Source organism: Balaenoptera physalus, assembly GCF_965194825.1.
Source record: "Balaenoptera physalus genome assembly, contig: HAP1_SCAFFOLD_1454, whole genome shotgun sequence".
Lineage (NCBI taxonomy): Eukaryota > Metazoa > Chordata > Mammalia > Artiodactyla > Balaenopteridae > Balaenoptera > Balaenoptera physalus.
Window position 1 is genome coordinate 111,650 of NW_028125342.1, and position 27,046 is coordinate 138,695.

General features: G+C 45.8%; 1 long non-coding RNA gene and 1 pseudogene across 11 annotated transcripts in view; one reads left to right on the forward strand and one right to left on the reverse strand.

The window, feature by feature from the left end:
* LOC309653911 overlaps positions 1–27,046 on the reverse strand; it is a 136,171-nt gene that overhangs the window by 59,798 nt on the left and 49,327 nt on the right. The gene's annotated exons all lie outside the window — the stretch shown is intronic.
* Positions 18,475–25,384, forward strand: LOC309653908 (uncharacterized protein C2orf78 pseudogene; annotated as a pseudogene). Its single transcript has 3 exons — positions 18,475–18,562; positions 21,450–22,199; positions 23,472–25,384. The product of its transcript is annotated as an uncharacterized protein C2orf78 pseudogene (transcript).

A 27,046-nucleotide genomic window follows, 5' to 3' on the forward strand; every position in this document is an offset into this window, starting at 1 on the left:
CCTTGGCTACCAGCGGTTCTTCCATACATAGGTAAGATAGGTATAGAACCGAATAAGTAAATGGAATAGAATTAATAGATGAGTAATAAACCTTTCGAATTTTGAGATGCTGCTAACTGGGGCGTGAGAAAGGAAGGCCTGAAAGTTGGATGGGAGAATGAAGGAAAGGGGTAAAAACTGAGGAAAGAGGAAGGAACTTGGCCCAGGGCTAGGAAGGCCAAAAGAGACGTATGGATTTAGGAAAGGAAGCAGGAGTGAGGATGAAATGGCAGAAGCAAAAAGCAGGGTCAGGGGTCTGGGTTGAAAGAACACAATTGGAGTAGAGTTGAAGGTGACAGGAGATGAGTCTAGGTTTACTAGGAGAAATAGAAACAAAGTCTCTCGGGGAGGTTGGCCTTAAGTCTCACAACCACCAGATAGGTATTTCAGAAAACAAGAGGTTCACGACACATCTCTGAAAGGTTTGAGTTGCCTTATTCAGGTGTGATTATAGTGGGGGAATAGGCAAATCTACCAGAGAAGTGGCTAGGGCTCAGAGTCCTCCTAGGGGCAGCTGACGACAGGGGCAGAGCCAAGGGAACTGCTGCATCAGGAGGCCCACGAACAAATCAGGGGCATAGCCGCCTGTCACTTCCCTACCAGGAAGGAAGCCAGGTATATTACTATAACCAAGGCACACTGGGGTCTTCACTGTATGGAGAACTTGGCTCCTGCCCGCAATCCTATGGCTCCGCGTCATACACAGGAAGTAGGGCCTCTGCGCAACCAGAAATGGGAATGGGACTGAAGGAGATTCAGCCCGCAAATATCCGACCACCAGCTTCCACCTCTGCAATCTGCCACCCTGTGTCTGCTCAACGCATCACAGAAACAAGTTTTCAAGGTGAGTATACAAACGGCAGAGCAAGTTGAAGAATGAGGTCGGCATTCACAAACGGGGTCAAATCGACAGCTGGGAAGGGGTGTAGAGACAGGTAGAATTTAGATCCTGAGCCTTTAATAACCACTACCTTCTCTCAGTGCTCTCTGTTTTTAGACTCTATGTAAGAACAGCTAGGGCTTCCCTGGTGGCGCCTGCCAATGCAGGGGACACGGCTTCGAGCCCCGGTCTGCGAAGATCCCACATGCCGTGCTGCAACTAAGCGCATGTGCCACAACGACTGAGCCTGCATTCCAGAGCCCGTGAGCCGCAACTACCGAAGCCCACGCGCCTACAGCCCATGCTCCGCAACAAGAGAGGCCACCGCGATGAGAAGCCCGCACACCGCAACCAAGAGTAGACCCCGCTAGCCGCAACTAGAGAAAGCCCGTGCACAGCAATGAGGACCCAGTGCAGCCAAAAAAATAAATACGTAGAATAAATAAGTTCAATCAATCAATCAATCAATAAACGTAAATTAAAAACAAACAAACAAACAAAAAAACAGAACACCTAATGCAGGTGGGAAGGTGGGAGGGACACTGTAAAGGTCATCTATGCTACATGTACAAGAACCCCGAGAGCACACCAATAGGTACCACATTTTTCACTGCTGTAGCCGAGCATTCCCCCTGTACTACCACACTGTAGCACTCCCTTCCCTCGTCTACTGCTACAGTCTCTTTGGAAGGTGTTTCAGCACTCTTGTTATGAGAGTGCCAGTTGAAGTGTCCTCACTTCCGTCATTTATACCAGGATTTAAGACCTTGTGGTCCGAGATCCTGTCCAGAGAGCAAGCAGGCTAAGACTCTGTCTTTGTTTCTATATTTCATCAGAAAGGGCTCTACCCCCTCTCCTAGTTCATGGTGTGAAGTGTTCTTAGCCTCTCGGGAAAGTGGGGAGAATTCAAAGGACTCTCTATGAGAATGCTAGGCTTTGTAAAACATTTCAGTTTTTTAAAAAGAAGACTCATTTTGTATTGGACTTAACAACAGTCCTATGAGATACAAAGAGAGCCAAGGATCAGTGACATGAAATGATCACCAGTAAGAATTACAACAGTCACCGCTTACCTCGTAGCATAGGGCACACTGTCCATGATCCTTAAGAAGAGTTAGTAGAAATGCCTTGCCCATCTTGCCCCTGAACCCCTTGAAAGGTACACGACTGCTGTGTTGGTGTTTAGGGGGAGCATCTCACTTACCCGGGACTGACTTCAACCTTGATTCCTCTGTAGTGATGGAGACTTCCCCGCTGATGAAAAATTCCCTGGGATTGCAACCTCCAAGCCAGACCGCTTTCCTATGGAATGACAGAGAACTTCAGAGAACTTGTCAAGATGAAACACCAGTCAGTCTGCGGGAGAAAGGGAAGAAGAGAACGATGGAAATCGTTTCTGGGAAACTATTTTTACATTATGTTTTGTTTGTTCCTGGTAAATAAACTGAAATCTTCTTAACATTCAAACAAAATCTAAACCACTAAATTCAACAACACAGGAGTATAACTTTTGAAAAAAATTTCTTTGGCTGCGCAGCATGTGGGATCTTAGCTCCCCAACCAGGGATTGAACCCACGCCTGCTGCATTGGAAGCGCAGAGTCTTCACCACTGGACCACCAGGGAAGTCCCAGGAATAGAACTTTTAAAGGAGAAGGTATAAACCCCTGGGTTATATGAACTGGAGATTTTTAGTAAGAAGTCAATAGATCTTTTGTTAGGCACATTTTATGTTAGGCTGTCTCCCTGCACAGGACGCAGGCGCCTTGAAAATGGAAATCACATCCCTCTATAGTACGTCCCTCTTCTTTCTGCTTTGCAGTTTGCTGCTCCACTTGTTCAACCCCACCTAGTAATAACCTATACTTCCCTTGTTCCTGTTTTCCCATCTGGAAAACAGACAAAAGGCAACCAAACAACGCAAAGGTCTCAACAAATAAGGGATACCCAAAACCAGAGATGGCCAGAACTTCTGTATCCCTCATGAAACCTAGCCCGGTGTTCAATACTTAGGTATCATTAATACATGCGTGTTGACTGAAACAGTTGAAACGCAATTCTTCCACTTCCCAGTTTAGTTTTAGTCCTCATACAAAACCTGATCATCAAATTCCTTAATGCTAGGAATCACAGTGAAAAATAATTTCTCAACTGACTTCTGTCAGATGAGTGAGAACTAAGGTTAATTCAGTGTATCTGAAGCATAGAAAGTGAGGGCAAACGTGGCACAAGATGGGGCTAGAGAAGCAGAGAGGATTCTAGAGCACGCAGAGTCTTAAAGGCCACCAGTGTGTTTTCTATTCTCAAAACAATGTTTGTGAGCGATGTTTATGAGCAATGTTCCAACTTGCTTTGAAGCTTTCTTGTGTGAAGAATGGATTGGAGGGAAACAAGATATATGGACACTAGTTAGGACCTAATCGCAACAGACAGGCAAGTTCAGTATTAGGATGTTGAGGGAGAGCTGACAGATTCCAAAGAAATTCAGGAGATAAACTGAAGCGGGCTTCATGGGGTATGAGATGGAGGAAAGGAAGGTCTTAGGGAATTAAAGGGTTTACTGCACACATGAGCAGAGTCTCAAAATTAATCATTTGAACGTACAGAGGTGGATCTCCCAAATGACACCGGTTAGGAAGCAACGGTACGCCCTGTAGAATTCCTAGAGACAGCACAAATCAACTGTTTCGATGGAAAATTCGGCGGGACCCTTGATTTCCATGGGAATATAGAGAAAAGAGACACTGATCTGGCTTGCAGGTATTTAGGAAGTTGTTAGCCTGACATCACATACTAGTCTCATGTAAGTAGGCCGTCTGAAGTATGAAGCTTAGGGGAAAAACCTTGAAGAAAACTTAAAAGCTTAAGCCACACCTCTATACTACACCACCTTTCACAGTTTCTTCTCAGATAAGCAGCATCCCCATCAGTGAAGAAACTCACATCCCATAATAGGAACAACAGGCCTAAAAATTAAATGTGTGTCTTTGGAGGTCCCATCTATGCGATATCTTCCTGGTACCAGAAAAGTCCCCAGGAAGATCGATCTTTGCACCCCTGAAAGCTTACCACCAAGGAAAATGACTAGGTCCATAGATTTCCTCCCTCAAACCAGCCTACCTCACACATAAATCACTAGCAACTCAGCCCTTAACTCACATTATCACAGTCACAAGAGTGGTTAGGGAGAAAAGCACTAACCAGGGGAACTAACACAGAGGCAATCCAGGCCAAGCTGGGCTGGTGGCAGATATCTGCTCCTTACGCTCGGGTGCATAATGCGACTCACCACAATGCCTTTTTCACAGACCCTTTTTAAAGTTTCTCCACAAAATCCAACAGCTCAAGTTAGCTCATGACGCTTCAAGGTAAACAATCGTCAAGAGAAAAACATGCAATATGTCTTACAATGTTGGATTCCTTACAAATAGGACAAGGAAATAACCATGTAGACAAAACCAGAGCATTTGAAAACATCTGCGTTCTACAAACATACCAGTGAATGCTATAAATAAGGTAATATGACATAAAACAAAATGAAAACTAGATGTGAGACTGTTCTCTTCAGTGTACAGACTTCATGGCAGTTGCTGCACGATCTAGCTACTTATATCTACAACTCTCTGTTCTGTTAATACAAAATGAGGCCCAAGTGTGTCAACTTGTTTCCCACAGAAACCAAAAAACCTACATGCATCTCTTTTCTCCGGTGCCCTTTCACCTTACCTGCTCCCAGTTCTCCACCAATGTCCTCCTCTTTCTGTAATTATTCTCCTCTTCATTGTGCTTGGCCTTGCACCCAAGCATGCAAGACAGAGAGTCCTAGAGGTCCGAGATTCTAGAGGGGCTGTTTGCAAGGGGGAGGAGATTACGGTAACTGCCACACTGTATATACTTCTGTGCAAAGAAAGAGGGACAGTGTTCAGAATGTCTCTCACATATAAAAAGAGCTGGATGGCAGGATACCTGTGTGGCCCAAGGAACTAGAGCTAGCAAATCATGGGCAAAACAATTGCAACCAAAGGCTGGAAGAGGAAAGGTCTGCAACCAGCTCTGTCTCCTGGCTCTCTGGTATTTGCTGCCAATGGGCAGAGTCTATTTCGTGAAGCATCAAGCACTGAAAAGAAGACTCCTGCTGCTGGAAGTTGACAGGAAGGAACATCCAATGCAAGATCAAGGCTTGTCCTAGAAGCAATGCCCATAATGGAAGAAAAAAAAAAAAAAAAAAAGAAAGCGGAAGAGAAATGTTAAGTCGCAAGTCCAACCTGGCCCCCAGCCTAGCCCAGCCCAAGGAAGGTAGGAGTCAAGGAGAAGAAACTAAAAGAGAAGAGCCTTGGACCACAACATTCTCCACAGGGTACACTCAACAAACTTCACCCTGCTCTTTAACCAAGTTACAACTGTAATAGTTCAAACTACATGGCTCTTTCCTTCCTAAGGATACTAGTTAAATAAGATCTATATAGCTCTAAGTATATGATACATAAAATAGAATACTCTGTAGAATATAAGTAACTGTTAGTTAATTATATTAATGAACGTCTGTAAGAAATGTTGCAATGATTTCCCTAATGGAAGAGCCTGGGGGAGGTAAATCTGTCTTCTAGGATTTCCTCCCCAGAGCTCAGAAATTGAGGGGTTGTTTTAGCTCTCCTACGCTCTCTTCACCCAAGCCCGCCCTCCTGTTGGGGATCGGACCTCCCTATTGGCTAGCTCATACCTTTCAACTGCCTGCTTTGTGACATCACTCTCCTACCAAACCTACTACCACTTGGTAGAGGTCTTGGGGTTTCCGTGGAGCCGTTTGGACCAGTAACCAGTGACCTTTGTACTGGACACGTGCGCCGTTCAGCTGCAGCCACTCAGACATCCTCTAGTGTTGTCTCCTCATCCCTTGTACCTGCAGTTGATGTCTCCTCTTCTCTGACCATGTCAGGTAAGAAAAGAAACTTTGGAAAGTTTTGCGTTCGATTTCTTGTGCCCCTAAATTGAGGAGGAGATTCAAAATAGCGTGGAATAATGAGGGAAAGTATTGAACTACAAGTCTGGAGACCTAATTTCAGTTTTGACTTTGACGTTTACTGTCTGTGTGACTTTGGACAAATCACTGACTGCCTCACAAAGCCTGCTGCTTTCCTTATCTGTTACGTTAGGATACCACATTGGGTTGATCACTCTGATCCCCTTCTTTTCCAATATTGAGCCTTAAAGGGTACCCATGTAGAAAATGAAATCAGAGACTTCTCAAAAGAGTGTTTCAACAGAAACATAGAAAAGCCAGGTGACACAGAAAACTAGCGATATATACCAAGATGTTTCATCTCCAATGGTCTCCCTCCACTAGTATTTCGACTAGTTGAAAAGAGAGAATAGGGAGAGAGGATGGAGAGTACTGGGCTATATAGGGAGGCACAGAGTCAAACGTAAGCAAGTTTAGGATTGTTTTCATTAGCACAGGCCAACAGGAACCAAGAGATGGGAAAAAAATATAAGAATGAAGAGGGAAAGCATAGAGGAGCTCTCAAGAAAGAGGCAGTTTGCCATGGAATGTTGATGGGAGCCAAAGATTTTAAATTAAAGCAGAAACAGCACAGAGGGAAATCTGCTCAGAGCAGGGCAAAACAAAGCTGATGGTAGCAAATCCTTACATTAACAGACTAAGAAGGAAAGTAAGGCCAGAACAGGGGATCACCAGGAAAGGCAGCCTATCAGAAAAGTCATACTCCGTTTTCTTTCTTTTATTGCCTCTCTGAATACAGCTGGCACTTGACAGTTTGGAATAGAAACATTTTAGAAGTATGTTTTAGAAATGATGCTTCCTAGAAACCAGAAACCAAAGTGGTTATCTAGGGGGCTGCTTTTCAGTGTTCTATTCTTTCTAATTTTTAAACTAGGTAGACATTTGACCAATTAAACATTTTAAATGATATCTTCTACATTGAATCAGAAGGACTATTTCCTTTGTGTGATATGTAGCTTCTAAGGCAAGGTTGCTTTTCAATTTTTACAGTTATTTCCTTCCTAACACAGAGAGCACATTGATCAACAGCCATCGTTCGCTTGTAGATCTTAGCTACCGGAGAAGAAAAAGAAAAAGTCAAGCCCCACATCTCTAATTCCCCATTTAGGGAATTCCCTGGCGGTCCAGCGCTTAGGACTCGGTGCTTTCACGGCCAGGGCCACGCGGCGCGGCAAAAGAAAAAAAGAAAACACAAACATCCACGTTTATCTAAAACAATGTTGTGGAGTCCTTTGGATTTTCTTACATTTGAAAATCTTTTTTAATTGGATTCTAGGGATGATGGTTTTTTGAGGTCTTGGGATGTCATCTTCTTGGATGTGGAAGATGATTCTAAGTTCTAGGATAAATACAAAAACCTTCTTGATACTTTTTAAGCTTCCTTTCTGCTTATTATATGAGTTATATTCATGGACAGATATATTTCTCCTAGGCTTAATACCTGTTACTTGCTGGGTAAAAATATGAATGAGCACAATAATGAAACTCTTTTACACTTACTATTTTGCTGTCTGCTTTGTACCGGTTTTCATTGAAATACTTGTCTATATATGTTGTGGCTACCTATACATTCACATTTGTTGCATTCTGTTGCTTGTTATGCATTTTTTACTGATTTATCGTCTCAGTCTGTATGCATTGGCTAGGAATTCATTCACCTCTATCACCTCCATCGTGTTTTTTGGTTAATAGTATTCACTAAAATAGAGTGGGCAAAATTCACTTTCATAATATTGCATGTATGGTACAGAATGTCATTTGTTAGTAAATTCATTAGGCTTTGATACTTGCCCACATACCCCAGTTTTCATTAATATCTATGGATTTCTTTTTCGTTACGTAACATGTTTTTCATGATTTTTCTTTGTCTTTCTAGAACTTATTGTATCTTCCTCCATATAAATCATACGCAATAGATCAGCTTATTCATCTATTAATTATTACTGCTATTATTATTGGTGGTGGTGTTATAACCACTTTATAGATGAGTAATCTGAAGTAATCAGATAACTTTTCTCTTTCCAAAAGCACTTAAGAAATCCACTTTCGGGTAATCATTTTGAGGTAGGATGAGAAACCAGGCTTGAAGAGGGCAAACATGACTCTTTCAGTTCACCAGTTGGACTGAGCTATACGTCAACTCTAGGTAATAGCGTGGGAACTGCACAAGCAAAGGGAGACACTGAAGATGACAATGGTAATGGCCGTACTGTTTTCTAATGGACAAAAAAAATGCTTATATTATAAGTTCTATTTCTCCTGCTTTCTGGCACTATCATGCTCAGAGTGGAGTCCTGGCAAGGAAGTCAGGATACTTAGGTTCTGAAACCTGGTAATGACACTAACATAATGAGAGAACCTGAACAAGTCAACCCGACCTCTCTGAGCCTCAGTTTCCTTACTCGTGAAATGAGACTGAAAAAAGAGAAAGTTCTCTAAGGGCCTCCTAGTTCTAAAATGCTTCCAGTCTAGGAAACAGCATAGAAGTCAATACGAGTGCAGGCTGAAGGGAAAGACAGGGCAGGGAGAAGGTTGCTTCCAGCCTAGAGAACAATGTCTGAACCATACCACTTGGCTCTTCTGCCCATCTGTGCCCAAGATGGGAGCACAGGCAGTTAATACAGAAGAGTGGAAAACTGCTCAGTCCTTACAGCCATCATTAACTGTCTGATTTTGGGTTTCTCAGGAAGGGTCGATAGTAGAGGTGTCCTGAGAGCAAGAACCTTAAGATAATGCTGTTCCTCAAACGTAGTGAGAATTTCTCAACCTCCCTGAGTTTTTCATGACCCTCTTGTTCTTACAGAAAATTTCCAAAATCCATCTCTACTTGGAACTCTAAATTCTCTGCAGCATTGTCTTCCTGTGGTGAGCAATGCAACTTCCCTAACACGAAGTGTCTGCAACTTCTCCAGAGTCTCTGCCCCTGCCGTCAGTTCGGCATCGGCTACCGGTACCTCTTTCCAGACACTCATGGGTAGTGCCTACCTTTACCAACATTCCAGCACGACTATGTTATCTGGAGTTACTGACCACAGCCAGATCTCCACTTCAGCTCCTTCCTATCCAGGTGTTCTTGAGTGGGACATCACAGGAAGCACTGAAAAGAATTCCTCTTCACTCGGAGACTTTACTCTGGCACTCACTGACCGGCACCCAGCTGCTTCCTCCATGTTTATGGCAGCCCAGTATGATAAAACTTCAGACGCCAATAACATGGTCCCTCTATATCCATCACTTTCTGCCAGGCTTGCTCAGGGAGCACCATCTCAGATTCCAAATCAGGGGCATAGCCGCCTGTCACTTCCCTACCAGGAAGGAAGCCAGGTATATTACTATAACCAAGGCACACTGGGGTCTTCACTGTATGGAGAACTTGGCTCCTGCCCGCAATCCTATGGCTCCGCGTCATACACAGGAAGTAGGGCCTCTGCGCAACCAGAAATGGGAATGGGACTGAAGGAGATTCAGCCCACAAATATCCGACCACCAGCTTCCACCTCTGCAATCTGCCACCCTGTGTCTGCTCAACGCATCACAGAAACAAGTTTTCAAGGTGAGTATACAAACGGCAGAGAAAGTTGAAGAATGAGGTCGGCATTCACAAATGGGGTCAAATCGACAGCTGGGAAGGGGTGTAGAGACAGGTAGAATTTAGATCCTGAGCCTTTAGTAACCACTACCTTCGCTCAGTGCCCTCTGTTTTTAGACTCTATGTAAGAACACCTAGGGCTTCCCTGGTGGCGCCGTGGTTAAGAATCCGCCTGCCAATGCAATGCGGGGGACACGGGTTCGAGCCCTGGTCTGGGAAGATCCCACATGCCGTGGAGCAACTAAGCCCATGTGCCACAACGACTGAGCCTGCATTCTAGAGCCCGTGAGCCGCAACTACCGAAGCCCACGCGCCTAGAGCGCATGCTCCGCAACAAGAGAAGCCCGCACACCGCAACCAAGAGTAGACCCCGCTAGCCGCAACTAGAGAAAGCCCGTGCACAGCAATGAAGACCCTGTGCAGCCAAAAAAATAAATACGTAGAATAAATAAGTTCAAACAATCAATCAATAAATAAACGTAAATTAAAAAAAAACAAAAAAACAAAAAAACAAAAAGAACACCTAATGCAGGTGGGAAGGTGGCAGGGACACTGTAAAGGTCATCTATGCTACATGTACAAGAACCCCGAGAGCACACCAATAGGTACCACATTTTTCACTGCTGTAGCCGAGCATTCCCCCTGTACTACCACACTGTAGCACTCCCTTCCCTCGTCTACTGCTACAGTCTCTTTGGAAGGTGTCTCAGAACTCTTGTTATGAGAGTGCCAGTTGAAGTGTCCTCACTTCCGTCATTTATACCAGGATTTAAGACCTTGTGGTCCGAGATCCTGTCCAGAGAGCAAGCAGGCTAAGACTCTGTCTTTGTTTCTGTATTTCATCAGAAAGGGCTCTACCCCCTCTCCTAGTTCATGGTGTGAAGTGTTCTTAGCCTCTCGGGAAAGTGGGGAGAATTGAAAGGACTCTATATGAGAATGCTAGGCTTTGTAAAACATTTCAGTTGTTTAAAAAGAAGACTCATTTTGTATTGGACTTACAACAGTCCTATGAGATACAAAGAGAGCCAAGGATCAGTGACATGAAATGATCACCAGTTAAGCATTACAACAGTCACCGCTTACCTCGTAGCACAGGGCACTGTCCATGATCCTTAAGAAGAGTTAGTAGAAATGCCTTGCCCATCTTGCCCCTGAACCCCTTGAAAGGTACATGACTGCTGTGTTGGTGTTTAGGGGGAGCATCTCATTTACCAGGGACTGACTTCTCCCTTGATCCCTTTGTAGTGATGGAGACTTCCCTGGTGATGAAAAATTCCCTGGGATTGCAACCTCCAAGCCAGACGTTTTGTGTGACACAAACTCAAGAACTCCCCAAGTCCTGCAGTAGCAGAAACAGTCACATACTTGAGAGTAACCCACCATCTGAACTTGGGGACATTTCAGTGACAGCTCCAGTCCAGAGTGCCAGGCGTCTCCTGGCCCTGCCTCCAGCTCCAAGCCAGGGACAAACAGAGAGTAAGAACGTGGAGGATATCAAAACCAAGCTGTCAAAGCCTCTGGAGGCCTACCAGATCCCAATAGAAAACCAAGATCCTCCACTACTCCCTTTAGGAATCCCTGATATTCCCCAGCCGCTGGCCTGCACCGATCCCCTCAGCCAAGAGGAGCAGCCTGGTTCTGAAAATGCTGATCTGGGAGAGAACAGCCTGAGTCGTCAGGACCTAGGGACACTTGAAAATGGGACTGAACCTAGCAGTGGTCTTGCAGACATTACTACACTGGCGGAGGATATTCACCTTCCCCAGCTCTTTAATTCTTGGAAAGATCTTGATCGATCCCAAGGTCCCAACGTGATCAAAGCTGAAGACACCAGAGCCATTAAGGTGAATCAGGTGCAGGAAAAGCCAAGTGTCGTAAAGGTTCCCTCTGATCAACCCAGGAAGAACAAACAGAAAGCCTCTGAGCCTATCGGTGGTGCTCCCAAGGCCAAAATCCAGCCAAAGGATCCAGAGTGCCTGTTAGGGGGAGAAGCGGTTATATGCACTGCTGCAGTCAGTGACAGGGCTCCTGCGAACACGGCCAAGCACTCTCAAGGCAAACCTCAGAAAGCTGCATCCGGAAAGATCAGCAAAACTGAGAGCCATGGGCAGGAAAAGACCAAAAGGACCAGAGGAAGAAACAAGGCTGAAGAGAACAAGCAGTCAGGGAACAAAGTCAAGGCAGAAGACAAGCCAGCAATCCCCAACACGAAGCGAAAGGAACACCAAACTGAGCTTCGCCAAGAGAGCTTTCAAAAGCCTCGAACCTCCCTTGGCGTGCGCATGCTGGAGTCTGTGAAGGTTCTTCATGCGCTGGGGAAGAAGAATGAGACGAAAACTGGGCTCTCTTCCTGTCGGCTCTTGGGAAATTCAAGCAACCCCAAAGACCCCCAGCCACCCCCAGCGATCCAGCCACGGCGGCATACCCCACGTGAGGGTAAGAGGCCTGAGAAAACGCAAGTCCAAGCCCAGAAACCAGACAGCAGTGCTGAAACAGAGTGTCCATCTCCATCCCAGTGTGAGCGGCCTCCTCCTGGGAAGGTCAAGTTGATACCTCTGCCTTTTTCTGCCTGGGACAAGCCTCAAGCTCGACCCGCTCCTCGGAGGCCACAGTCTCTGGCCTCACATCGGCCTGCTGTGGCTTACCGTGCCCAGCCTGGTTCTACTGACTCAGCTCAACCTGCTGCAGTCAATTCATCCCAGCCAGCTCCTGCCTCTTTGCCAGGTCCCGCCAAACCAGCTCAGCCAACTGTGGCCAACCCAACCCAACCGGCTTGGACCAACCATACCCAGCCTCGTGTCCCTCAGCCTGCTGCTCCTAGGCCTGCACCCTACAAAACTTCATCTGGCGCTTCTCTCCAGCGCGAGCCTGTTCCCCCTGCTGTGACTAAGCGCCAGTCCCCACCCAAGCTCCAAACCCAACTTCTACTCCAAGACTTCAGCAAGCAACGAGTTCCATGGAGGGAACCCAACGTGCCTGAGCCAGTCATGTCAAAGCCCATCGAACAAGAGCAGAGGCCAGAGCGAGAGGCCATGAAGAGGCGGGCTCAACAACAACGGGAGAATGCTGCCAGATACACCTCTTCGGGGAAGCTGCAATTTTTCACCCAGAGGGACAAAGAAATGGAAATTGCTGACTACTACGGATACGTCAGGTGACAGCTGCTAGGATTCTTGCTGCCACCTTGGCTACCAGCGGTTCTTCCATACATAGGTAAGATAGGTATAGAACCGAATAAGTAAATGGAATAGAATTAATAGATGAGTAATAAACCTTTCGAATTTTGAGATGCTGCTAACTGGGGCGTGAGAAAGGAAGGCCTGAAAGTTGGATGGGAGAATGAAGGAAAGGGGTAAAAACTGAGGAAAGAGGAAGGAACTTGGCCCAGGGCTAGGAAGGCCAAAAGAGACGTATGGATTTAGGAAAGGAAGCAGGAGTGAGGATGAAATGGCAGAAGTAAAAAGCAGGGTCAGGGGTCTGGGTTGAAAGAACACAATTGGAGTAGAGTTGAAGGTGACAGGAGATGAGTCTAGGTTTACTAGGAGAAATAGAAACAAAGTCTCTCGGGGAGGTTGGCCTTAAGTCTCACAACCACCAGATAGGTATTTCAGAAAACAAGAGGTTCACGACACATCTCTGAAAGGTTTGAGTTGCCTTATTCAGGTGTGATTATAGTGGGGGAATAGGCAAATCTACCAGAGAAGTGGCTAGGGCTCAGAGTCCTCCTAGGGGCAGCTGACGACAGGGGCAGAGCCAAGGGAACTGCTGCATCAGGAGGCCCACGAACAAATCAGGGGCATAGCCGCCTGTCACTTCCCTACCAGGAAGGAAGCCAGGTATATTACTATAACCAAGGCACACTGGGGTCTTCACTGTATGGAGAACTTGGCTCCTGCCCGCAATCCTATGGCTCCGCGTCATACACAGGAAGTAGGGCCTCTGCGCAACCAGAAATGGGAATGGGACTGAAGGAGATTCAGCCCACAAATATCCGACCACCAGCTTCCACCTCTGCAATCTGCCACCCTGTGTCTGCTCAACGCATCACAGAAACAAGTTTTCAAGGTGAGTATACAAACGGCAGAGCAAGTTGAAGAATGAGGTCGGCATTCACAAACGGGGTCAAATCGACAGCTGGGAAGGGGTGTAGAGACAGGTAGAATTTAGATCCTGAGCCTTTAATAACCACTACCTTCTCTCAGTGCTCTCTGTTTTTAGACTCTATGTAAGAACAGCTAGGGCTTCCCTGGTGGCGCCTGCCAATGCAGGGGACACGGCTTCGAGCCCCGGTCTGCGAAGATCCCACATGCCGTGCTGCAACTAAGCGCATGTGCCACAACGACTGAGCCTGCATTCCAGAGCCCGTGAGCCGCAACTACCGAAGCCCACGCGCCTACAGCCCATGCTCCGCAACAAGAGAGGCCACCGCGATGAGAAGCCCGCACACCGCAACCAAGAGTAGACCCCGCTAGCCGCAACTAGAGAAAGCCCGTGCACAGCAATGAGGACCCAGTGCAGCCAAAAAAATAAATACGTAGAATAAATAAGTTCAATCAATCAATCAATCAATAAACGTAAATTAAAAACAAACAAACAAACAAAAAAACAGAACACCTAATGCAGGTGGGAAGGTGGGAGGGACACTGTAAAGGTCATCTATGCTACATGTACAAGAACCCCGAGAGCACACCAATAGGTACCACATTTTTCACTGCTGTAGCCGAGCATTCCCCCTGTACTACCACACTGTAGCACTCCCTTCCCTCGTCTACTGCTACAGTCTCTTTGGAAGGTGTTTCAGCACTCTTGTTATGAGAGTGCCAGTTGAAGTGTCCTCACTTCCGTCATTTATACCAGGATTTAAGACCTTGTGGTCCGAGATCCTGTCCAGAGAGCAAGCAGGCTAAGACTCTGTCTTTGTTTCTATATTTCATCAGAAAGGGCTCTACCCCCTCTCCTAGTTCATGGTGTGAAGTGTTCTTAGCCTCTCGGGAAAGTGGGGAGAATTCAAAGGACTCTCTATGAGAATGCTAGGCTTTGTAAAACATTTCAGTTTTTTAAAAAGAAGACTCATTTTGTATTGGACTTAACAACAGTCCTATGAGATACAAAGAGAGCCAAGGATCAGTGACATGAAATGATCACCAGTAAGAATTACAACAGTCACCGCTTACCTCGTAGCATAGGGCACACTGTCCATGATCCTTAAGAAGAGTTAGTAGAAATGCCTTGCCCATCTTGCCCCTGAACCCCTTGAAAGGTACACGACTGCTGTGTTGGTGTTTAGGGGGAGCATCTCACTTACCCGGGACTGACTTCTCCCTTGATTCCTCTGTAGTGATGGAGACTTCCCCGCTGATGAAAAATTCCCTGGGATTGCAACCTCCAAGCCAGACCGCTTTCCTATGGAATGACAGAGAACTTCAGAGAACTTGTCAAGATGAAACACCAGTCAGTCTGCGGGAGAAAGGGAAGAAGAGAACGATGGAAATCGTTTCTGGGAAACTATTTTTACATTATGTTTTGTTTGTTCCTGGTAAATAAACTGAAATCTTCTTAACATTCAAACAAAATCTAAACCACTAAATTCAACAACACAGGAGTATAACTTTTGAAAAAAATTTCTTTGGCTGCGCAGCATGTGGGATCTTAGCTCCCCAACCAGGGATTGAACCCACGCCTGCTGCATTGGAAGCGCAGAGTCTTCACCACTGGACCACCAGGGAAGTCCCAGGAATAGAACTTTTAAAGGAGAAGGTATAAACCCCTGGGTTATATGAACTGGAGATTTTTAGTAAGAAGTCAATAGATCTTTTGTTAGGCACATTTTATGTTAGGCTGTCTCCCTGCACAGGACGCAGGCGCCTTGAAAATGGAAATCACATCCCTCTATAGTACGTCCCTCTTCTTTCTGCTTTGCAGTTTGCTGCTCCACTTGTTCAACCCCACCTAGTAATAACCTATACTTCCCTTGTTCCTGTTTTCCCATCTGGAAAACAGACAAAAGGCAACCAAACAACGCAAAGGTCTCAACAAATAAGGGATACCCAAAACCAGAGATGGCCAGAACTTCTGTATCCCTCATGAAACCTAGCCCGGTGTTCAATACTTAGGTATCATTAATACATGCGTGTTGACTGAAACAGTTGAAACGCAATTCTTCCACTTCCCAGTTTAGTTTTAGTCCTCATACAAAACCTGATCATCAAATTCCTTAATGCTAGGAATCACAGTGAAAAATAATTTCTCAACTGACTTCTGTCAGATGAGTGAGAACTAAGGTTAATTCAGTGTATCTGAAGCATAGAAAGTGAGGGCAAACGTGGCACAAGATGGGGCTAGAGAAGCAGAGAGGATTCTAGAGCACGCAGAGTCTTAAAGGCCACCAGTGTGTTTTCTATTCTCAAAACAATGTTTGTGAGCGATGTTTATGAGCAATGTTCCAACTTGCTTTGAAGCTTTCTTGTGTGAAGAATGGATTGGAGGGAAACAAGATATATGGACACTAGTTAGGACCTAATCGCAACAGACAGGCAAGTTCAGTATTAGGATGTTGAGGGAGAGCTGACAGATTCCAAAGAAATTCAGGAGATAAACTGAAGCGGGCTTCATGGGGTATGAGATGGAGGAAAGGAAGGTCTTAGGGAATTAAAGGGTTTACTGCACACATGAGCAGAGTCTCAAAATTAATCATTTGAACGTACAGAGGTGGATCTCCCAAATGACACCGGTTAGGAAGCAACGGTACGCCCTGTAGAATTCCTAGAGACAGCACAAATCAACTGTTTCGATGGAAAATTCGGCGGGACCCTTGATTTCCATGGGAATATAGAGAAAAGAGACACTGATCTGGCTTGCAGGTATTTAGGAAGTTGTTAGCCTGACATCACATACTAGTCTCATGTAAGTAGGCCGTCTGAAGTATGAAGCTTAGGGGAAAAACCTTGAAGAAAACTTAAAAGCTTAAGCCACACCTCTATACTACACCACCTTTCACAGTTTCTTCTCAGATAAGCAGCATCCCCATCAGTGAAGAAACTCACATCCCATAATAGGAACAACAGGCCTAAAAATTAAATGTGTGTCTTTGGAGGTCCCATCTATGCGATATCTTCCTGGTACCAGAAAAGTCCCCAGGAAGATCGATCTTTGCACCCCTGAAAGCTTACCACCAAGGAAAATGACTAGGTCCATAGATTTCCTCCCTCAAACCAGCCTACCTCACACATAAATCACTAGCAACTCAGCCCTTAACTCACATTATCACAGTCACAAGAGTGGTTAGGGAGAAAAGCACTAACCAGGGGAACTAACACAGAGGCAATCCAGGCCAAGCTGGGCTGGTGGCAGATATCTGCTCCTTACGCTCGGGTGCATAATGCGACTCACCACAATGCCTTTTTCACAGACCCTTTTTAAAGTTTCTCCACAAAATCCAACAGCTCAAGTTAGCTCATGACGCTTCAAGGTAAACAATCGTCAAGAGAAAAACATGCAATATGTCTTACAATGTTGGATTCCTTACAAATAGGACAAGGAAATAACCATGTAGACAAAACCAGAGCATTTGAAAACATCTGCGTTCTACAAACATACCAGTGAATGCTATAAATAAGGTAATATGACATAAAACAAAATGAAAACTAGATGTGAGACTGTTCTCTTCAGTGTACAGACTTCATGGCAGTTGCTGCACGATCTAGCTACTTATATCTACAACTCTCTGTTCTGTTAATACAAAATGAGGCCCAAGTGTGTCAACTTGTTTCCCACAGAAACCAAAAAACCTACATGCATCTCTTTTCTCCTGTGCCCTTTCACCTTACCTGCTCCCAGTTCTCCACCAATGTCCTCCTCTTTCTCTAATTATTCTCCTCTTCATTGTGCTTGGCCTTGCACCCAAGCATGCAAGACAGAGAGTCCTAGAGGTCCGAGATTCTAGAGGGGCTGTTTGCAAGGGGGAGGAGATTACGGTAACTGCCACACTGTATATACTTCTGTGCAAAGAAAGAGGGACAGTGTTCAGAATGTCTCTCACATATAAAAAGAGCTGGATGGCAGGATACCTGTGTGGCCCAAGGAACTAGAGCTAGCAAATCATGGGCAAAACAATTGCAACCAAAGGCTGGAAGAGGAAAGGTCTGCAACCAGCTCTGTCTCCTAGCTCTCTGGTATTTGCTGCCAATGGGCAGAGTCTATTTCGTGAAGCATCAAGCACTGAAAAGAAGACTCCTGCTGCTGGAAGTTGACAGGAAGGAACATCCAATGCAAGATCAAGGCTTGTCCTAGAAGCAATGCCCATAATGGAAGAAAAAAAAAAAAAAAAAAGAAAGCGGAAGAGAAATGTTAAGTCGCAAGTCCAACCTGGCCCCCAGCCTAGCCCAGCCCAAGGAAGGTAGGAGTCAAGGAGAAGAAACTAAAAGAGAAGAGCCTTGGACCACAACATTCTCCACAGGGTACACTCAACAAACTTCACCCTGCTCTTTAACCAAGTTACAACTGTAATAGTTCAAACTACATGGCTCTTTCCTTCCTAAGGATACTAGTTAAATAAGATCTATATAGCTCTAAGTATATGATACATAAAATAGAATACTCTGTAGAATATAAGTAACTGTTAGTTAATTATATTAATGAACGTCTGTAAGAAATGTTGCAATGATTTCCCTAATGGAAGAGCCTGGGGGAGGTAAATCTGTCTTCTAGGATTTCCTCCCCAGAGCTCAGAAATTGAGGGGTTGTTTTAGCTCTCCTACGCTCTCTTCACCCAAGCCCGCCCTCCTGTTGGGGATCGGACCTCCCTATTGGCTAGCTCATACCTTTCAACTGCCTGCTTTGTGACATCACTCTCCTACCAAACCTACTACCACTTGGTAGAGGTCTTGGGGTTTCCGTGGAGCCGTTTGGACCAGTAACCAGTGACCTTTGTACTGGACACGTGCGCCGTTCAGCTGCAGCCACTCAGACATCCTCTAGTGTTGTCTCCTCATCCCTTGTACCTGCAGTTGATGTCTCCTCTTCTCTGACCATGTCAGGTAAGAAAAGAAACTTTGGAAAGTTTTGCGTTCGATTTCTTGTGCCCCTAAATTGAGGAGGAGATTCAAACTAGCGTGGAATAATGAGGGAAAGTATTGAACTACAAGTCTGGAGACCTAATTTCAGTTTTGACTTTGACGTTTACTGTCTGTGTGACTTTGGACAAATCACTGACTGCCTCACAAAGCCTGCTGCTTTCCTTATCTGTTACGTTAGGATACCACATTGGGTTGATCACTCTGATCCCCTTCTTTTCCAATATTGAGCCTTAAAGGGTACCCATGTAGAAAATGAAATCAGAGACTTCTCAAAAGAGTGTTTCAACAGAAACATAGAAAAGCCAGGTGACACAGAAAACTAGCGATATATACCAAGATGTTTCATCTCCAATGGTCTCCCTCCACTAGTATTTCGACTAGTTGAAAAGAGAGAATAGGGAGAGAGGATGGAGAGTACTGGGCTATATAGGGAGGCACAGAGTCAAACGTAAGCAAGTTTAGGATTGTTTTCATTAGCACAGGCCAACAGGAACCAAGAGATGGGAAAAAAATATAAGAATGAAGAGGGAAAGCATAGAGGAGCTCTCAAGAAAGAGGCAGTTTGCCATGGAATGTTGATGGGAGCCAAAGATTTTAAATTAAAGCAGAAACAGCACAGAGGGAAATCTGCTCAGAGCAGGGCAAAACAAAGCTGATGGTAGCAAATCCTTACATTAACAGACTAAGAAGGAAAGTAAGGCCAGAACAGGGGATCACCAGGAAAGGCAGCCTATCAGAAAAGTCATACTCCGTTTTCTTTCTTTTATTGCCTCTCTGAATACAGCTGGCACTTGACAGTTTGGAATAGAAACATTTTAGAAGTATGTTTTAGAAATGATGCTTCCTAGAAACCAGAAACCAAAGTGGTTATCTAGGGGGCTGCTTTTCAGTGTTCTATTCTTTCTAATTTTTAAACTAGGTAGACATTTGACCAATTAAACATTTTAAATGATATCTTCTACATTGAATCAGAAGGACTATTTCCTTTGTGTGATATGTAGCTTCTAAGGCAAGGTTGCTTTTCAATTTTTACAGTTATTTCCTTCCTAACACAGAGAGCACATTGATCAACAGCCATCGTTCGCTTGTAGATCTTAGCTACCGGAGAAGAAAAAGAAAAAGTCAAGCCCCACATCTCTAATTCCCCATTTAGGGAATTCCCTGGCGGTCCAGCGCTTAGGACTCGGTGCTTTCACGGCCAGGGCCACGCGGCGCGGCAAAAGAAAAAAAGAAAACACAAACATCCACGTTTATCTAAAACAATGTTGTGGAGTCCTTTGGATTTTCTTACATTTGAAAATCTTTTTTAATTGGATTCTAGGGATGATGGTTTTTTGAGGTCTTGGGATGTCATCTTCTTGGATGTGGAAGATGATTCTAAGTTCTAGGATAAATACAAAAACCTTCTTGATACTTTTTAAGCTTCCTTTCTGCTTATTATATGAGTTATATTCATGGACAGATATATTTCTCCTAGGCTTAATACCTGTTACTTGCTGGGTAAAAATATGAATGAGCACAATAATGAAACTCTTTTACACTTACTATTTTGCTGTCTGCTTTGTACCGGTTTTCATTGAAATACTTGTCTATATATGTTGTGGCTACCTATACATTCACATTTGTTGCATTCTGTTGCTTGTTATGCATTTTTTACTGATTTATCGTCTCTGTCTGTATGCATTGGCTAGGAATTCATTCACCTCTATCACCTCCATCGTGTTTTTTGGTTAATAGTATTCACTAAAATAGAGTGGGCAAAATTCACTTTCATAATATTGCATGTATGGTACAGAATGTCATTTGTTAGTAAATTCATTAGGCTTTGATACTTGCCCACATACCCCAGTTTTCATTAATATCTATGGATTTCTTTTTCGTTACGTAACATGTTTTTCATGATTTTTCTTTGTCTTTCTAGAACTTATTGTATCTTCCTCCATATAAATCATACGCAATAGATCAGCTTATTCATCTATTAATTATTACTGCTATTATTATTGGTGGTGGTGTTATAACCACTTTATAGATGAGTAATCTGAAGTAATCAGATAACTTTTCTCTTTCCAAAAGCACTTAAGAAATCCACTTTCGGGTAATCATTTTGAGGTAGGATGAGAAACCAGGCTTGAAGAGGGCAAACATGACTCTTTCAGTTCACCAGTTGGACTGAGCTATACGTCAACTCTAGGTAATAGCGTGGGAACTGCACAAGCAAAGGGAGACACTGAAGATGACAATGGTAATGGCCGTACTGTTTTCTAATGGACAAAAAAAATGCTTATATTATAAGTTCTATTTCTCCTGCTTTCTGGCACTATCATGCTCAGAGTGGAGTCCTGGCAAGGAAGTCAGGATACTTAGGTTCTGAAACCTGGTAATGACACTAACATAATGAGAGAACCTGAACAAGTCAACCCGACCTCTCTGAGCCTCAGTTTCCTTACTCGTGAAATGAGACTGAAAAAAGAGAAAGTTCTCTAAGGGCCTCCTAGTTCTAAAATGCTTCCAGTCTAGGAAACAGCATAGAAGTCAATACGAGTGCAGGCTGAAGGGAAAGACAGGGCAGGGAGAAGGTTGCTTCCAGCCTAGAGAACAATGTCTGAACCATACCACTTGGCTCTTCTGCCCATCTGTGCCCAAGATGGGAGCACAGGCAGTTAATACAGAAGAGTGGAAAACTGCTCAGTCCTTACAGCCATCATTAACTGTCTGATTTTGGGTTTCTCAGGAAGGGTCGATAGTAGAGGTGTCCTGAGAGCAAGAACCTTAAGATAATGCTGTTCCTCAAACGTAGTGAGAATTTCTCAACCTCCCTGAGTTTTTCATGACCCTCTTGTTCTTACAGAAAATTTCCAAAATCCATCTCTACTTGGAACTCTAAATTCTCTGCAGCATTCTCTTCCTGTGGTGAGCAATGCAACTTCCCTAACACGAAGTGTCTGCAACTTCTCCAGAGTCTCTGCCCCTGCCGTCAGTTCGGCATCGGCTACCGGTACCTCTTTCCAGACACTCATGGGTAGTGCCTACCTTTACCAACATTCCAGCACGACTATGTTATCTGGAGTTACTGACCACAGCCAGATCTCCACTTCAGCTCCTTCCTATCCAGGTGTTCTTGAGTGGGACATCACAGGAAGCACTGAAAAGAATTCCTCTTCACTCGGAGACTTTACTCTGGCACTCACTGACCGGCACCCAGCTGCTTCCTCCATGTTTATGGCAGCCCAGTATGATAAAACTTCAGACGCCAATAACATGGTCCCTCTATATCCATCACTTTCTGCCAGGCTTGCTCAGGGAGCACCATCTCAGATTCCAAATCAGGGGCATAGCCGCCTGTCACTTCCCTACCAGGAAGGAAGCCAGGTATATTACTATAACCAAGGCACACTGGGGTCTTCACTGTATGGAGAACTTGGCTCCTGCCCGCAATCCTATGGCTCCGCGTCATACACAGGAAGTAGGGCCTCTGCGCAACCAGAAATGGGAATGGGACTGAAGGAGATTCAGCCCACAAATATCCGACCACCAGCTTCCACCTCTGCAATCTGCCACCCTGTGTCTGCTCAACGCATCACAGAAACAAGTTTTCAAGGTGAGTATACAAACGGCAGAGAAAGTTGAAGAATGAGGTCGGCATTCACAAATGGGGTCAAATCGACAGCTGGGAAGGGGTGTAGAGACAGGTAGAATTTAGATCCTGAGCCTTTAGTAACCACTACCTTCGCTCAGTGCCCTCTGTTTTTAGACTCTATATAAGAACACCTAGGGCTTCCCTGGTGGCGCCGTGGTTAAGAATCCGCCTGCCAATGCAATGCGGGGGACACGGGTTCGAGCCCTGGTCTGGGAAGATCCCACATGCCGTGGAGCAACTAAGCCCATGTGCCACAACGACTGAGCCTGCATTCTAGAGCCCGTGAGCCGCAACTACCGAAGCCCACGCGCCTAGAGCGCATGCTCCGCAACAAGAGAAGCCCGCACAGCGCAACCAAGAGTAGACCCCGCTAGCCGCAACTAGAGAAAGCCCGTGCACAGCAATGAAGACCCTGTGCAGCCAAAAAAATAAATACGTAGAATAAATAAGTTCAAACAATCAATCAATAAATAAACGTAAATTAAAAAAAACAAAAAAACAAAAAGAACACCTAATGCAGGTGGGAAGGTGGCAGGGACACTGTAAAGGTCATCTATGCTACATGTACAAGAACCCCGAGAGCACACCAATAGGTACCACATTTTTCACTGCTGTAGCCGAGCATTCCCCCTGTACTACCACACTGTAGCACTCCCTTCCCTCGTCTACTGCTACAGTCTCTTTGGAAGGTGTCTCAGAACTCTTGTTATGAGAGTGCCAGTTGAAGTGTCCTCACTTCCGTCATTTATACCAGGATTTAAGACCTTGTGGTCCGAGATCCTGTCCAGAGAGCAAGCAGGCTAAGACTCTGTCTTTGTTTCTGTATTTCATCAGAAAGGGCTCTACCCCCTCTCCTAGTTCATGGTGTGAAGTGTTCTTAGCCTCTCGGGAAAGTGGGGAGAATTGAAAGGACTCTATATGAGAATGCTAGGCTTTGTAAAACATTTCAGTTGTTTAAAAAGAAGACTCATTTTGTATTGGACTTACAACAGTCCTATGAGATACAAAGAGAGCCAAGGATCAGTGACATGAAATGATCACCAGTTAAGCATTACAACAGTCACCGCTTACCTCGTAGCATAGGGCACTGTCCATGATCCTTAAGAAGAGTTAGTAGAAATGCCTTGCCCATCTTGCCCCTGAACCCCTTGAAAGGTACATGACTGCTGTGTTGGTGTTTAGGGGGAGCATCTCATTTACCAGGGACTGACTTCTCCCTTGATCCCTTTGTAGTGATGGAGACTTCCCTGGTGATGAAAAATTCCCTGGGATTGCAACCTCCAAGCCAGACGTTTTGTGTGACACAAACTCAAGAACTCCCCAAGTCCTGCAGTAGCAGAAACAGTCACATACTTGAGAGTAACCCACCATCTGAACTTGGGGACATTTCAGTGACAGCTCCAGTCCAGAGTGCCAGGCGTCTCCTGGCCCTGCCTCCAGCTCCAAGCCAGGGACAAACAGAGAGTAAGAACGTGGAGGATATCAAAACCAAGCTGTCAAAGCCTCTGGAGGCCTACCAGATCCCAATAGAAAACCAAGATCCTCCACTACTCCCTTTAGGAATCCCTGATATTCCCCAGCCGCTGGCCTGCACCGATCCCCTCAGCCAAGAGGAGCAGCCTGGTTCTGAAAATGCTGATCTGGGAGAGAACAGCCTGAGTCGTCAGGACCTAGGGACACTTGAAAATGGGACTGAACCTAGCAGTGGTCTTGCAGACATTACTACACTGGCGGAGGATATTCACCTTCCCCAGCTCTTTAATTCTTGGAAAGATCTTGATCGATCCCAAGGTCCCAACGTGATCAAAGCTGAAGACACCAGAGCCATTAAGGTGAATCAGGTGCAGGAAAAGCCAAGTGTCGTAAAGGTTCCCTCTGATCAACCCAGGAAGAACAAACAGAAAGCCTCTGAGCCTATCGGTGGTGCTCCCAAGGCCAAAATCCAGCCAAAGGATCCAGAGTGCCTGTTAGGGGGAGAAGCGGTTATATTCACTGCTGCAGTCAGTGACAGGGCTCCTGCGAACACGGCCAAGCACTCTCAAGGCAAACCTCAGAAAGCTGCATCCGGAAAGATCAGCAAAACTGAGAGCCATGGGCAGGAAAAGACCAAAAGGACCAGAGGAAGAAACAAGGCTGAAGAGAACAAGCAGTCAGGGAACAAAGTCAAGGCAGAAGACAAGCCAGCAATCCCCAACACGAAGCGAAAGGAACACCAAACTGAGCTTCGCCAAGAGAGCTTTCAAAAGCCTCGAACCTCCCTTGGCGTGCGCATGCTGGAGTCTGTGAAGGTTCTTCATGCGCTGGGGAAGAAGAATGAGACGAAAACTGGGCTCTCTTCCTGTCGGCTCTTGGGAAATTCAAGCAACCCCAAAGACCCCCAGCCACCCCCAGCGATCCAGCCACGGCGGCATACCCCACGTGAGGGTAAGAGGCCTGAGAAAACGCAAGTCCAAGCCCAGAAACCAGACAGCAGTGCTGAAACAGAGTGTCCATCTCCATCCCAGTGTGAGCGGCCTCCTCCTGGGAAGGTCAAGTTGATACCTCTGCCTTTTTCTGCCTGGGACAAGCCTCAAGCTCGACCCGCTCCTCGGAGGCCACAGTCTCTGGCCTCACATCGGCCTGCTGTGGCTTACCGTGCCCAGCCTGGTTCTACTGACTCAGCTCAACCTGCTGCAGTCAATTCATCCCAGCCAGCTCCTGCCTCTTTGCCAGGTCCCGCCAAACCAGCTCAGCCAACTGTGGCCAACCCAACCCAACCGGCTTGGACCAACCATACCCAGCCTCGTGTCCCTCAGCCTGCTGCTCCTAGGCCTGCACCCTACAAAACTTCATCTGGCGCTTCTCTCCAGCGCGAGCCTGTTCCCCCTGCTGTGACTAAGCGCCAGTCCCCACCCAAGCTCCAAACCCAACTTCTACTCCAAGACTTCAGCAAGCAACGAGTTCCATGGAGGGAACCCAACGTGCCTGAGCCAGTCATGTCAAAGCCCATCGAACAAGAGCAGAGGCCAGAGCGAGAGGCCATGAAGAGGCGGGCTCAACAACAACGGGAGAATGCTGCCAGATACACCTCTTCGGGGAAGCTGCAATTTTTCACCCAGAGGGACAAAGAAATGGAAATTGCTGACTACTACGGATACGTCAGGTGACAGCTGCTAGGATTCTTGCTGCCACCTTGGCTACCAGCGGTTCTTCCATACATAGGTAAGATAGGTATAGAACCGAATAAGTAAATGGAATAGAATTAATAGATGAGTAATAAACCTTTCGAATTTTGAGATGCTGCTAACTGGGGCGTGAGAAAGGAAGGCCTGAAAGTTGGATGGGAGAATGAAGGAAAGGGGTAAAAACTGAGGAAAGAGGAAGGAACTTGGCCCAGGGCTAGGAAGGCCAAAAGAGACGTATGGATTTAGGAAAGGAAGCAGGAGTGAGGATGAAATGGCAGAAGTAAAAAGCAGGGTCAGGGGTCTGGGTTGAAAGAACACAATTGGAGTAGAGTTGAAGGTGACAGGAGATGAGTCTAGGTTTACTAGGAGAAATAGAAACAAAGTCTCTCGGGGAGGTTGGCCTTAAGTCTCACAACCACCAGATAGGTATTTCAGAAAACAAGAGGTTCACGACACATCTCTGAAAGGTTTGAGTTGCCTTATTCAGGTGTGATTATAGTGGGGGAATAGGCAAATCTACCAGAGAAGTGGCTAGGGCTCAGAGTCCTCCTAGGGGCAGCTGACGACAGGGGCAGAGCCAAGGGAACTGCTGCATCAGGAGGCCCACGAACAAATCAGGGGCATAGCCGCCTGTCACTTCCCTACCAGGAAGGAAGCCAGGTATATTACTATAACCAAGGCACACTGGGGTCTTCACTGTATGGAGAACTTGGCTCCTGCCCGCAATCCTATGGCTCCGCGTCATACACAGGAAGTAGGGCCTCTGCGCAACCAGAAATGGGAATGGGACTGAAGGAGATTCAGCCCACAAATATCCGACCACCAGCTTCCACCTCTGCAATCTGCCACCCTGTGTCTGCTCAACGCATCACAGAAACAAGTTTTCAAGGTGAGTATACAAACGGCAGAGCAAGTTGAAGAATGAGGTCGGCATTCACAAACGGGGTCAAATCGACAGCTGGGAAGGGGTGTAGAGACAGGTAGAATTTAGATCCTGAGCCTTTAATAACCACTACCTTCTCTCAGTGCTCTCTGTTTTTAGACTCTATGTAAGAACAGCTAGGGCTTCCCTGGTGGCGCCTGCCAATGCAGGGGACACGGCTTCGAGCCCCGGTCTGCGAAGATCCCACATGCCGTGCTGCAACTAAGCGCATGTGCCACAACGACTGAGCCTGCATTCCAGAGCCCGTGAGCCGCAACTACCGAAGCCCACGCGCCTACAGCCCATGCTCCGCAACAAGAGAGGCCACCGCGATGAGAAGCCCGCACACCGCAACCAAGAGTAGACCCCGCTAGCCGCAACTAGAGAAAGCCCGTGCACAGCAATGAGGACCCAGTGCAGCCAAAAAAATAAATACGTAGAATAAATAAGTTCAATCAATCAATCAATCAATAAACGTAAATTAAAAACAAACAAACAAACAAAAAAACAGAACACCTAATGCAGGTGGGAAGGTGGGAGGGACACTGTAAAGGTCATCTATGCTACATGTACAAGAACCCCGAGAGCACACCAATAGGTACCACATTTTTCACTGCTGTAGCCGAGCATTCCCCCTGTACTACCACACTGTAGCACTCCCTTCCCTCGTCTACTGCTACAGTCTCTTTGGAAGGTGTTTCAGCACTCTTGTTATGAGAGTG